This window comes from Triticum dicoccoides, chromosome 7B, assembly GCF_002162155.2.
Source record: "Triticum dicoccoides isolate Atlit2015 ecotype Zavitan chromosome 7B, WEW_v2.0, whole genome shotgun sequence".
Classification (NCBI taxonomy): Eukaryota; Viridiplantae; Streptophyta; class Magnoliopsida; order Poales; family Poaceae; genus Triticum; species Triticum dicoccoides.
This window is the reverse complement of record NC_041393.1, coordinates 663,274,628-663,284,729: the sequence shown is the minus strand read 5'-3', so window position 1 is coordinate 663,284,729 and position 10,102 is coordinate 663,274,628. Positions and strand designations below refer to the sequence as shown.

Here is a 10,102-nt window from a genome sequence, read left to right as displayed (position 1 = left end):
TGACTATACCCGACGCCAAGAGCGCTACCGTGAACGCTATCGCAAAAAACGAACCATGGGTACACGCTAAGCACATGACACAATGCTTCTTCATAACTGACCCGTTCAATCCCAGCCATGTTGTCATGAGGAGAGGCAAAAGGAACATCATTGGAATGGATGGAGTTGCCAATGAGGAAGACTACAATTATTACAACAACCCAATGAGGGAAGATGACGATGACGATGAAATATATGTCAAAAGAAGAATCAATACTACATTACGTAAGAAAGATCGTACTCCATGAAAAAGGAAAAGTCACGGTGAGGGGCTTAATTATTCTTCAACGAACAAGAAGGGAAAGAAGCTCACTCAAAAACGAAAACGTCAACGCTGAGGAACCGTACGTTATCGGTCAAATGATGTAATATATATGTTCCCATTTTGTGTACACACTTGGCCATTATGCATTGGTCAAATGATGTAATATATATGTTCCCATTTTGTATACATACTTAACCACCTTCCCTTCGTTCACTGCTCTCGGGAAAAAGGGAAAGAAAATAAAAGAAAAGTGAGAGAAAATAAAGGAAAAGAAAATAGAAGAAACAAACAGGAAGACTGCTACAGGTAATAACAGTAGCGCTTTCTACAGGAAAACACTATTGATATCTGTAGTAGCAGTAGTGCTTTCTGAAATAAATGCTATAGCTATCTAAAATAGCACTAGCGCGTTCTGCGAAAAAGCGCTATAGCTAACTTAGCTATAGCGCGTTTTTCCGGAACGCGCTACTGCTATCTAGACATAACCCCCAAAAATCCTCACTCCCTCTGCTTCTTGCTCTTCCCCCAAATCCCCCTCCCTCTTCACTCGTATCATCGCCGTCGGAGCCCTCGACCCTAGCACTCGCCCCCAACTCCGGCACTCACCCCCGTCCCTGCGCTCGCCCCCGACCCAGCACTCGCCCCCGTCTCCCATGACCCCGGCGACCCCTGACCCCGGCGCTCGCCCACTACAAGAAATATGTCAACTAGTGACCTTCTGTCAGTGACCCTGGAAGAATTGGTCATAGATCTATGACCATTTCAGGCCAATTGGTCAAAAGCTGTTCGGGGGGCTCCAAACCCTAAACCATTGCGACCATTTTGGTCAGAAAGGTCGTAATTTCCTTACACGAAATGGTCACAAAGCAAATAGTGCTAGTCCGCTGCCTTATTTCTAGTTGTTAACGACCAATATATATGGTCATAGCCTTGTAGATTGTGGTGGGTTGTGATGACTAGGCGCCATCTCATCAGTTTTGCCTATGTGCCATGTCCATATGGCACTTTTTGCCCTAGGTTGTGAAGCAACCTATATTTTTGTTATTCCAAAAATTCTCAAAAAATTCTCATAAATGTTTTGGATCATATCTTCATCAAATATGTCAAAAACATTCCTTTCCTAGTTCAAAAATAATTCAAAAATATTCATTTTCCTATTCTGTTCAGAGCAGCACTTTGTGAAGGAAGTACCACTTTGGCATGTCCAAATGGTATCCATTTTCTACAGTGCTTTCCTATGCCCAAATAACCATCCTCCACCAAATGCCAGCTCAACCCATTCATTATTTTGAGCCCAGCTTCAACATTCGTATTTATGTCCAGTGTGGTACTTTGTAAAGCAAGTACCACCTAGGCTCCTCCTTTTGAGGTGAAAATTTGTGAAGACGGTCTTCTTAGTAACTGATCATCCTCAGCCAAAACTCACGCCCATTAGCCATGTGCATTTCCCGTACCGCAAATCAAACACTTGGCTGCTTATTCATGTTTGAGCATCAATCGGTCTCCTCGTGAGATCTTATGTTGTGATTTTCTTCCTAGCACCTACCTGGGGAGTGCCCAACCCACTAGACATGCCTAGGCCGCCCAGAACACATGGCAACGCCACGATCATGCGGTGATCACGCGGCGGGCATGCGAGATTACGCGCTTTAGAGTTGGGGCCCTCGGCCACCGTCCAAACCTTGATGTCTCGCCATCAAACCATGTATTTCTGATTAAATAGATACTTATTTACCTAGAAATGATTTTTGGAAAAAATAAAGAGCAAACTATGAGGCAGCTGCAGTTCAAATTTGACCCGCTTCCAACTGAATCGACGGGAATTTGTCTTTTTCACCAGAGGTGGATCAAAAAATTTGACACCCAACAATTTTGTCAATTGTGCATTAAATATGTCCTAGTATTTTATAAAATTGATTAGGTCCAATTTTGCAACAAATATATGGTAGGTCCTTCACAAAAAAACTCATTTCAAGCACTCGGAAAATGGAAAGTTAATTTTCCGTGCAAAGAAAATGAAAACTTCCTTAGTCAACATTGTTTGCCATTCCAAGATGCACCCTTGTGCATGATATGAGATCATTTGAACAAACTATGCCATGAATGTGGCTATAAGATTGATCATTTGGCTTGAAAGCCATGAATCTTCATGCATGATAGCTCATTTCTGAGAACACTTTTTTAAAATAATTGCCATATGTAAGGGCATATTTATCCCCAAGATGTTTTGTGATTGATAACAATACTTGTGCGGACTAATCATGGGCGTTAAGTTCTTTCAGAGATTCATCCTTTGGCACGAGACGATTATCTCCCCTCGGTGTTCTATTCAAGATGGTGTAGCTCCTTCGTTTTGTTGTTGGTGGACTAGTTTCGTAGGAGTCACCGTACTATCAAGAGGAGATCCGCTTTGGTAAGGCTAGGGTGGAATCAACACGTACACATCCATATCACCCGTCATTTTCCTTCCGCTTCATTAGAGCTTCCCTTTTCCCCCTGAGTATGCCTTGTCCTGCCCCAGCGGTAGTACCGCGGTCCACAGCGGTAATACCGCCGAAGCACCCCAGCGGTAGTACCGCTCCCAAGCGGTAGTACCGCTTGAGGTCTTCGGCCATAGTACCCAGTGCTTCCGGGCTACTGTCGCCTCGATTCGAGAACGAAGTTTTTCGTGTCGGGTTTTGCGGTACTAAGGGCGGTAGTAGTGGCGGTAGTACCGCTCCAAGCGGTAGTACCGCACCTACCCCCACGGTAGTACCGCCCTGGGGTCAGGACCCTGTCAGCGCGGCAGTACCGCTGGGTATGAGCGGTAGTACCGCCCTAAGCGGTAGTACCGCCCTGCCCAAGCGGTAGTACCGCTCTGTGCGGGGCTGCTCAGTGGAATAACGGTTGGATTGGTTCCCCCACTATATAAAGGGGTCTTCTTCCCCAAAGTTGACCTACCTCTTTCCCCCAAAGCTCCATTGTTGCTCCAAGCTCCATTTTCGCCCGATCTCTCTCCCTAGCCAATCAAACTTGTTGATTTGCTCGGGATTGGTTGAGAAGGCCCAGATCTACACTTCCACCAAGAGAAATTTGATTCCCCCACTTATCCCTAGCAGATCTTGTTACTCTTGGGTGTTGAGCACCCTAGACGGTTGAGGTCACCTCGAAGCCATACTCCATTATGGTGAAGCTTCGTGGTGTTGTTGGGAGCCTCCAAGTGTTGTGGAGATAGCCCCAATCTTGTTTGTAAAGGTTCGGTCGCCGCCTTCAAGGGAACCAATAGTGGAATCACGGCATCTCACATTGTGTGAGGGCGTGAGGAGATTACGGTGGCCCTAGTGGCTTCTTGGGGAGCATTGTGCCTCCACACCGCTCTAACGGAGACGTACTTCCCTTTAAAAGGAAGGAACTTCGGTAACACATCCTCGTCTTCACCGGCTCCACTCTTGGTTATCTCGTGCCTTTACTTTTGCAAGCTTACTTGTGTTGTATCTATTTCTTGCTAGTGTGCTAGTTGTCTTTGCATCATATAGGTTGTCCACATAGTTGCACATCTAGACAACCTATTTCGTTGCAAGGTTTAAATTGTTAAAGAAAAGTCTAAAAATTGTTAGTTGCCTATTCACCCCCCCCCCTCTAGTCAACCATATTGATCATTTCAATTGGTATCAGAGCCTCGTCTCTTTATTAAGGACTTTGTCGTCCGAAGAGTATGGTTGACACCCACGACGGTGCGGAGGAGCACTCCCGTGTGAATCCCATCTCGTCTTCGGCCGAAGGGGGAACCTCGGTCTCACGTGAGGAATTCAATGTGGCTTTAGACACATTGAAAACTTCCATGACAGCCGAGGTTAAAAGCATGTTTTCTGAATTCCTAGACGGACTTAAACTATCTACCTCGCCGATTAAAGTGGGTGATCCCACTAACAAGGTGACGGATGCTACCTCCGACAAGGGGGAAGCTAACAGTGAAAAGAGTCCTTCTACTAGTGGTAGAAATGGCGCCGGCATCTTTGCCAACGTGGAACCCCCAGTGTATAGAGGACCGATCCCCTCTACTCATTTGAATCATGCCGGTCCTCCTCCTAAATATGTGAAAAATGAAGATTTTGATTCTTGGGTTTATCGCCTCAAGCGTCATTTAAAACATGTGAATACTAACCTTTGGAGAATCATTGAAGAAGGTTTCTATCCTCATGACCCAAGCAACTTCACCCCTCGAGAAGAAGTGGACAATCAATTCAATGAGAGTGCTCTCTTCATCATCCAAGTGCAATCCTTCCCGAAGATCTCCCTCATCTTCGACCTCATGTCATGGCTAAAGAAGCATAGAAATGTGTTGAGTCTCTCTATCGAGGAAGTGCTAGCATTCAACGCTCCAACTATGAAGTGGTGCAAGATGAAGCCGATGAGTTTGCAATGAAAGAGGATGAAGAACCTCGTGAGCTCTTCTGAAGAGTGACCAAACTCGCGGTCGCACTCCAAGATCATGGGAGCAAGGACACGGATGACAATTGGATCAAGCGCAAGTTCCTCAAGTCCATGATGCCCTACAACAAGGCCATGTCCTCCGTCATTCGTCAAAGACCGGACTTCCACTCCATGACCTCAAGTGAAGTGTTGGATGAGTTTGTTGCAATGTGCATCTTGGACAAGACCGCCGACAATGCGGTGCTCCGTTCTCAAAGGGCAAAGAAGCCCAATCTTGCCTTGAAGGCCAAGGTTAGTGTGGAAGAAGAAGAAGAAGAGGAAGATGAGGAGAGCAACCCCGAAGACGAAGTATGATTATCATGAGCACATGGCTCTTGCCTCAAGACAATTTTGGAGTAAGAAGAATACAAGACCCAACTTCAACAAGAACAACTCAAGTGGCCTCAAGGGCAAGCAACGAGTTAGAACTTGTTTCAACTGTGGCAATGTGAGCCATTTCATTGCGGATTGTCCTTACGAGAAGCGGGAAGACAATGGTGGCAAGTTCATCCGAAAAGACAAAGCCAAGCCCTTCCCCAACAAGAACAACTTCACCAAGAAGACTCCTACTCGCGGGTTGGTGGTTCAAGAAGAATACCGTGAGGATGACGATGATGATGAAGATAGTGAAACAATGGCCATGGCATCCATTGCCATTGTCACAACTCCCCGGGTGTCTCTCTTCGATTCACCTAACGAGAACATCACCGCCAAGTGCCTCATGGCTAAGGCCACCAACAAGGTAACCCCCAACATCAAAACCACCATTATTCCTAACCCTCCTTCAATGGATAACTTTGATAATGGTAAGGGGTCTAATGAGGAGGTAAATGAATTTGAGTCCTTCATGAGTAAGCTCAAGGGCAAATCCAAGAAGCACTTCGTTGCTCTCTTGGAACAACTTGGTGAAGCCAATGACATGATTGAGGCTCACGAAGAAACCATCTCTAAGATGGAAGGTCATAGTCGTGATTATGCCGATGAGATGTCGGATCTATCTAATGCTCTTGAGGAAGAGCGTGGGCATCGTTTGGCTCTTGAGGGTCACACAACGATGACCATGCCAAATTAAAGAAAGATCTTGATCATGCTCTTGTTGTGTCTCGTGTTCTAACTTCCGAGAAGGCTAAACTTGGGGTTGATCATGATAGACTCAAGGAGGAGTTTGATGTACTTGACAAGGCCCATAAGGTCTTGAAAGGTGCTCATGCAAACCTCAAGGAGTCTCATGCTCAACTCCAAGCTAATCTAACCAAGGAAAAGGCCACATTTCCTCACATGGTCTTAATTGATAATGCAAATGCTACTAACCCATGTTGTGAGCATGTGCACCTTGTGGAGGAGAATGCCAAGTTGAAGGAACAACTCGAGAAAGGCCTTGTGTCATGCATACAAGGCGAGAAGAACCTAAATGACCTTTTGAGCAATCAAAAGGAAGTTGTGGGCAAGGAGGGAGTTGGGTTCTCGTCCAAGTCCAAGAACAAGAAGAAGAACAAGCAGAAGAATAACAAGACCAATCGACCTCCCACGCTCAAGCAAACCTTTGTGAAAGAGGGAGAGGGTGCTCCTAAGGAGAAGAATAACAATGCGAAGAGTGGTGATGCCAAAGATCGCAAAGCTATCTCTCCCAACAAAGCCGGTGACTTTAACCCCTCTTATGTGTTGTGCCGTGCTAGTGATGGGCATGTTTATGCTAAATTTGTTGGTTCTTCTTATGAGTACATTGAATGGTCTATTTGGGTTCCTAAGACCCTTGTTACTAACATCAAAGGACCCATTACTCAATGGGTACCTAAAACCAAGCATTGATCTCTTGTAGGTGTTTGCTTCCGGTGGGGGATCATGGTTGCTCGATAGTGGAGCAACAAATCATATGACCGGGAGCAAGGACTTGGTGGTGGACGTGCACAAGATCCCATCTATGCCCACCAATGTCGAATGGGGTGATGCCTCGCGTTCTAAGGTATTGGATCTTGGCAAGGTTGTCATTTCTCATGATCTAACGATCGAGAAAGTCATGCTTGTTGAGTCCCTTGCGTTCAATTTACTTTCCGTTCATCAACTCACACTCATGGGCTTTGCCACCTTCTTTGATATTGATACCGTGGCCCTCTTGTGGAGCAAGACTCTTAAAGTAGCCTTTCACTAGTAGAAAAACACCTAATAGTCCCGTTTCGTGAGGGCCTTTAGTCCCGGTTCATGAACCGGGACTAATGGGTCGTTACTAATACCTCCACCCATTAGTCCCGGTTCAAACAAGAACCGGGACTAATGTGCCTCCACGTGGCTCTGTGCGCCCAGCCCAGTTAGGGGGCCTTTGGTCCCGGTTGGTGGCACCAATCGGGACCAAAAGTCCATGTTTTTTTGGAAAGTGGCTGCTTTAGGGGTTTTGGGGGTTATTTTTAGGTTGTTATATTAGCTAGCTAATAGAGAGAAGTGTCCTCTCTTATATCTTCGTCCTTGGTTTACCAACGCTGCTGCTATATATGTTCATTTTACCCGCTGATATAATAACTCATGCATGCTCGCATACGTCAGCATATATAATAACAAGTACTCGTCCTATACTAATCATGCATCATCATACAACTTCTCCTCGTTATTAATAATAAGTCATACGATCATCATCCTCATAGTCATCGAACCCAACCCTACATAATTGTTCTTAACACATGATCATCAGTATCAGGTAGGACCTAAACACCCTTAAGGTAAAATAGCATAAAACAATATAGACCCTGACTCTCCATTATGAAGAATGGCGATCATCCTGTCTCCAATTTTTGCCCTTCGCTGAATGTTGCTTCCAAGAAGCTCCTTACGACTGTCCATACATTTTTTCCATTCTTTGATTGTCATGTCTCCACTTCTATTCGAAACCCGGTATGGACAGTTGAGATTCGTAGGACGACCTGGTTGTATGTTCAAAACATGAAGGCTACCGTGTGTATACATCAGATGAGGCACACAATCATTCAGGATTATCTGTTGAAAAACATAGTAATAACTTCTAGTTAGCAATGATATGATGTACTAGTTTTAGAAGTGTGCAAAAAGATGCACCGATGTTGTAATAGTAAAAAATCTTACCAGGGTATCTCCATGGTAGTTACCGTAGTTCAACACGTGCACTAGTGGCACGTATTGACCATAATGTTGAGGAGTTCGATTGTAGACATTGTAATTCTCAAGATCAGTACAAAATGCGACCAGATGATTTTTCTCCTGATAAGTTAGTTCGGAGCCTTCGGTGTAGTAGGTTCTGTCTACCATCTTCCGCACATTCTTTGAAGAATGAAAATAAGCTGTCAATGGAGAATAAGTTGTCAACTATTTTGAAATAAACAATATAAATTACTTAATAACTATGTTAAGCTCATATGGGGGAAGAATTGGAGGTGTATCCACAAGGACGAAAATCGTAGTTCTCTTTTGCTCGATTGTAGGATCACCAAGATCCATGGTAACAAGCATACCCTCATCAAAACCATACATCTTGCAAAGTGCTTCCCAATTTTTGCAACCAAAATGGGTTACACTCTGAGCATTGTACAGCTTTACTTGAAAATCCACACCATGATGGGTACTTAGGATAATTTTTTTGGTTTTGAAACTTTCATGGTCTTCAAAACAAATCCTCTCCAAGACATAGCGTCTTGCAAAGCATGGGATAAGCTAGTCGAATTGGAAAAGATGAAAAATATTGTCATGATTAAAATAGTTGAAGTCATGAGTAATTACGAAAAAAACTATTATCGTCGGTTGCGTACCGTATGAACATCGAAGGTCTCCTCGAGCTTAATGCTGAAGCGACGATCTTCATCCAGCACAATGAACCTGTCGCAAATACCTCGGTCGTCGTGGCACTAGTCGCACTCCCCCGGGCGATTTTTGTCGTCCGATGAGTACGACATTTCCGGCCTACGTTCATAATTCAAATATTAAACTAGATCATTATTATTAATCACGGGTTGATTATCGATGATCGATGTACGTGGCTCCTCTTTTCATTCCCGAATGCATTATTATATCAAATTGTCTAGCACACGGGAATGAAGGAGAACTTATCCAATATGAGCATTCAATAAGCAAAACCAAATCATAAAATAAGCAAAACCAAATCATAAAATAAGCAAAACCAAATCATAAAATAAAGTATAGTATTCAAATTAGCATGCATTCAATAATTATAAGCAAAAGTACATCATCTCTTGGTGTCCGTACATCGTCGAATATTATCACTAATACAACTAGAACCGTAGCGCCCGACGGGTATCGACGCGGGCGGTGGACACCCAAAGATAAGGAACCATCACAGGATCATAGCTCCAGTGAGATCCCTGAAGAACCTGCCAGGTATTGTCGAATCTGCCCTCCAATGCAACCATGTAGTGACGGACGTGCTCGTCCTCCTCGCTGACACGGTGACTTACCACCTCCACGGTGTCCGGATGCCTCACCACCGTCACTGGCCCATGCGACCGCAACCAAACAAGGATCGGGTCAACAACGGGCTGCCTCCTCACCAACCTACGTCCCCCGGAAGGTAGCACCTCCCAATACCAGCCCGGCGGAGTCCAGTCCCGAACATGGCCCTGATCAAGCAGGCCTCCACCGCCGAGTCGACGACGACGAGGATGCGAGATAGGCATCGCCGACGTCGATGCGGCAACTACTTCTATATATAGTTAAATAAAAGTAGTTTTATTAATTAAATCAACTATCTAGTTCAACTACTAAGCACTTACTATAAATAAATAAGTAGTACTTACTAAAAACAAACTACTTCTATATATAGTAAAATAAATTAGTTTATTAAATCAACTAGCTAGTTCAACTATATATAAACTACTTCTTATTTTTTTTCCTTTTTCTAAATACTATGAACAAAAAAATCATTAAAATTCTATGAACAAAATTAATTACTACACATGTAATCTAACAAAAAAAATCTATGAACTACATATCAAAATTACTACACATCTAATCTAACAAAAAAATCTAATTAATCTAACAAAAAAATCTAACATAATATAAACAAATTAATTACTACACATCTAATCTAACAAAAAAATCTAATTAATCTAACAAAAAAATCTAACATATTATAAACAAATTAATTACTACACATCTAATCTAACAAAAAAATCTAATCTAACAAAAAAGGTGGCGACAGAGACGCGCGGCGACGGGAGTGGAGCAGGAGAGATCGAAGTCGCGCTAAGTGCTGTATATATAGCAAAAGCTTTGGTCCCGGTTGGTGGCACCAACCGGGACCAATGCCCCCCTTTAGTCCCGGCTGGTGCCACCAACCGGGACCAAAGGCCTCTTTTCAGTAACCCCAAG

General features: G+C 43.9%; 1 pseudogene; it reads left to right on the top strand.

The window, feature by feature from the left end:
- The first annotated feature begins 1,897 nt into the window (after positions 1-1,897).
- Positions 1,898-10,102, top strand: part of LOC119339329 — a 21,171-nt pseudogene continuing 12,966 nt past the window's right edge.